We start from the raw sequence: 5000 nt of genomic DNA, 5'->3' as shown, positions 1-5000 counted from the left end.
CGAGCATCACGTAGCCTGTCAAAAAGTTCAGAAATCAAGGGTAACGTGTACTGGTTTTTAATGGTGATGTCATTGAGACCTCTATAATCAATGCAGGGCCGGAGTGTACCATCCTTTTTCTCCACAAAGAAGAACCCAGCCCCAGAAGGAGAATTGGATTTATGTATAAATCCTTTCTGCAGATTTTCCTGGACGTACTTGGACATGGCTTGGGATGGAGAGAGGGTAGACTCGACCTGGGGGTGGTGAAGTCTCAGGTTGGAGGTCAATCTGACAGTCGTAGGGACAATGAGGAGGCAAACTGTCAGCAGCTTTTTTTGCAAAAGACATCTTGGAAGGCCAGATAATGCCGAGGGAGTATTGGAGAGGTAGTGACCTCAGCCACCGGTACACAGAGAGGTGGAGATAACCTAGGGAGACAGGTCTGATGGCATTGCGACCCCCAAGATAACACTTGGCAAGAGTTCCAATCCAGATAGGGTGAGTGTTTCTTCAACCATGGAGGTCCAAGAATGATGGGACTAGAAGACTTGGGAAGTATCAGGAAGGAGACTTCTTCCCGATGAAGGAGACCGACATGCATGGAATGCCCAGTTCAGTGGCCAAGGACTGCTCAATGAAATTCCCGGCTACTCCAGAGTCCACATATGCCGAAACTTGATACAAATTCAGGTCCCAATGAAACGAGGGTAAGTAACAGAGTTCAAATTCTGGTCTAGATCGCCTCCCTCTAAGTGACCTAGACCCGAGAGTTTTCCGGGTGGACAGGGCAGGATTTTATCATATGACCACCGGCTCCACAGTAAAGACACAGGCCGAGTCGCAGGCCACGTGACCCCTCTTGTGGAGTGAGGCGTGTCTGGCCTAATTGCATGGGTTCTTCAGAAGTCAACACTGCGGGAGAGATGGGTTGTTCAGGAATGTTCTGGACAACAGGAGCGAAGCGACCCACCGGGGGGTGACGTGACGCAGTCTTTTCCAGATCTCGCTCCTGGAAGCGGATATCGATTTGGATGCTAAGGGCAATCAAGCCATCCAAGGTGATGGGTATAGTTCTACCAGCTAGTTCATCCTTAATACGATCTGCAAGACCTTGCCAAAAGGTTGCAGTAAGAGGCTCATTGTTCCATGCCAGTTCCGAAGCCAAGGTGCGAAACTGAACTGCATATTGACCAACAGTCATGTTTCCTTGACGAAGGAGAGCTCCAGAAGCATATGAGGCCCTGCCAGGCACATCAAAGGTGTTACGGAAAGCATGTAGGAAGGCAGAGAGACTGGAAACGGTAGGATCTTGACGCTCCCACAGTGGCGAGGCCCAAGCCAAAGCTGGTCCCGACAGGAGTGAAGTCATGTACGCCATCTTGGAACGAGCAGTAGGAAAGTAATGGCCCGCTAGCTCGAAGTGGATTGAGCACTGATTGATGAAGCCCCGACAAGCTTTGGGGTCCCCAGAGAAGCGCGGTGGTGGAGGCAGCTGGAGTTTTGCAGGACTGACCTCTGCTGGAGGGACTGCGGAAGCAGAAGTGGCAGGGGCTGATACAGGAGCTGGAACGGAAGGAGAGGGAGTAGGCATAATCTGCAGCTGATCCAGACGGGAGGAAAGTGCCTGCAGATACTGCATAATCTGTTCTTGATAATCCTGCTGAATGTCAACTCTCTGCGCCAAACTCTGAAGTTGATCCAGAAGCGGCTGCGGTGTCTCCGAGGAGCTCATGGCTTGAGCAAACTGTCAGCGGGTCTGTGGTAGTGAGCCCTTATAGATCCCCAGCTCAGGATTCCCTAGGGCGCGGAGTCTAAGCCCCAGCCTGCTTCTTCACCAGGGCCCCTGATGGTGGGGATGGACTTGCAGCAGACTGGAACCCGGTCGCGGCCCCCAGGTAGGCCCAGCTGAAGATGTGGAGACCACTGGCATGTGCAGAGTACACAGGAGACTTTAAGGATATCCAAGAGACAAGCCGAGGTCAGGACAGGCAGCAGACGAACATAGACAGAGAAACAAAGCTGGGTCAGTACACAGGAAATCAGATACAATAGCCAAGGGGTACACAGATGGGAGCTCAGAGAACAGTGAAGTTGCTCAAGCAAGGAGCAGTGCACTGAGCATGTGTATATATATATGGAAGCACACAGGGAGGTGACCCAGGAAGTAATAGACAGGAAAAGGATATAGCCCACAGTGAAGCAGGCGATGCCCATAGGAGAACAGAGAAGCCAAACACCACATGTGAAAGGAGGCAAGATAGAAGCACTGCAGCAAGGAGGTAAGAGTATACAAACAAAACTACAGGCTAACTTGTGACATCATGACTGTTAAAAAGTCTCTACTACAAAAACTAAAGGACTGAGGAAAGTAAGAAATGTATTGGAGGTATGAGGGTAACATGTACTACCTATTTTTGCTTTCCCATACCTATCCTTTAATATATTTGTAGCACCCTACTAGGTAGGTGCTAGTGAGAGAGAGTATAGTTTTTGGCTCTGTCTGCCTATCAGAAGAGCAGCAGGGAAATCTATATTGCTTTCTGACTACCAGAGAACAGGATCTGTGAGTTAGAGTCATTGGGTCTAGATAGTGTTTTCACACTGGTCCAAAAGGGAAGCATGTTGGACAGTGGGAGGAAACCTGACCAATGAGTACACAGGCTTTGATACAGTCCCAGTGATTGGTAGAGACTGGCTGTCTCAGTGCACTATAGGATACTGTATAAAAGCCAGGAGCACATGTGCAGCAGGGTCTTTGGCTGCTGAACGGAGTCCCGAAGGGAGGGTGGCGGCTGCCTCCTCCTCTGTAGCAGTGGCATGCAGTCACAGGCAGTCGGCCTGGGGACCAAAGGAAGGGAACTGAATCCAGAGGTCCAGGAGAACTGACTGGAGGGGTAGAGACACTGGAGACCCTAGAAAAACAGTATAGTGAGTACAGGGGATCGTGTCTAGGGGCCTGACCTGAGGTGGGCCACCCCGGTGTAGGATAGTCAGAAGACAGCTGCCAGTGTGACGAGTGAAAGAGGATACTAGGGGTGTATCCTGAAGATAATCTACCAAAATAAGTCAATTATACAGGGACTTAACCCAAATTCATCTAGTGACGAGGTGAATCTGCAGCCTGGCTGCATCTTCAGACAGGAGTCCTCGTCCATTGTTAATACTTCAATTTGGAGTATCCCACTCTTCCCTTCTCCCATCCCTATTTAAAATAAAACACCAAAAACAACCACATACCCCTGGACTGATCATTGACTGAGCCAAGAAGTAAAGTGTTAATTTGTGAATGCAAGAGTTGCTAACGGTGACCCAGGGGGACCCGAGATTGTGTTATCCAGCAGTCCTCAAGGGGGCAGTGCTACATTTGGGGGCGTCGTCTGGGACCACACTGGTCCAAAAGGGAAGCATGTTGGACAGTGGGAGGAAACCTGACCAATGAGTACACAGGCTTTGATACAGTCCCAGTGATTGGTAGATACTGGCTGTCTCGGTGCACTATGGGATGCTGTATAAAAGCCAGGAGCACATGTGCTGTGGGGTCTTTGGCTGGTGAACGGAGTCCTGGAGGGAGGGTGGCGGCTGCCTCCTCCTCTGTAGTAGTGGCATGCAGTCACAGGCAGTCGGCCTGGGGACCAGAGGAAGGGAACTGAACCCAGAGGTCCAGGAGAACTGACTGGAGGGGTAGAGACACTGGAGACCCTCGAAAAACAGTACCGTGAGTACAGGGGATTGTGTCTAGGGGCCTGATCTGAGGGGGGTCACTGCAGTGTAGGATAGTCAGAGGACGGCTGCCAGTGTGACGAGTGAAAGAGGATACTAGGGGTGTATCCTGAAGATAATCTACCCAAACAAGTCAATTATACAGAGACTTAACCCAAATTGATCTAGTGGCGAGGTGAATCTGCAGCCTGGCTGCATCTTCTGACAGGAATCCCCATCTATTGTGAATACTTCAATTTGGAGTATGCCACTCTTCCCTTCTCCCATCTCTATTTAAAATAAAACACCAAAAACAACTATATACCCCTGGACTGATCATTGACTGAGCCAAGAAGTAAAGTGTTAATCTGTGAATGCAAGAGTTGCTAACGCTGACCCAGGGGGATCCGAGAGTGTGTTTATCCAGCAGTCCTCAAGGGGGCAGTGTTACATATTCAATATATATATATATATATATATATATATCTTTGACCTTCCTCTGTCTTGACCTTCCTCTGAACTCCACCTTCATCGACCTCGGCTTGACCCCTGACTTCAGCTTCTGCCTGTTTCTTTGGCTCCTATTCCACTGATCGGTTCCAGATTCGGCCTGTCTCCTGACCAAGTTCCTGTCTATACCCTGTACCAGATACATCCCGTCTGTGTATGACCCGGCTTGTCTGACTTTGCTACTCTGCCTGCTGTCGCCAGCACCTGCTGTCTGCCTACTTACGATGTTTGCTGAAACCATCCAGTGACTTCCCCTGCCCAGCGTGGACACCTGCCCTGCTTCTAGCAAGACTTACAGGTACTCGTGCCACTCTGTACTCCTGCACCTCCTGTCTACACTATCAGGGGCCCCGAGTCAGAGGTGTAAGAGAGGCCTTCCTCATCATGTCAGGCTCTACTACAAGGTACGTGATAGACTGGGAGAAGGTCGTCAGGAAGGGGGTTAAAAAAACTCATACAGAAAACAAATACAGTTTCAATGCAGGTGGTCAGTTCCTGACTAACTGGATGAAGGGTTCCTCAAGAATCCTTAAAGGGCTGGGGGGTGGTCGGCAGGAAGGGGTTAAAAAAAACTCATGCAGAAAACAAATACAGTTTCAATGCAGGAGGTCAGTTCCTGACTAACTGGATAAGGGTTCCTCAAAAATACAGGCAGCTCTTATACCTTTTAGTGTTCTGTCAGAAGTCAGCCATTTCACCCAGCAGCAGAGACAGTGAGAGAAAGAACGTTAAGAATTAATCATTTAACATATGAAAAGGCCTGTTGACAGGTGAGACTAAATAATGAGGTCTGTCTATCAGGTAAGATG

This window comes from Pelophylax lessonae, assembly GCF_965119305.1.
Source record: "Pelophylax lessonae genome assembly, chromosome: 1".
NCBI lineage: Eukaryota > Metazoa > Chordata > Amphibia > Anura > Ranidae > Pelophylax > Pelophylax lessonae.
Note: the sequence above shows the minus strand (reverse complement) of the source record.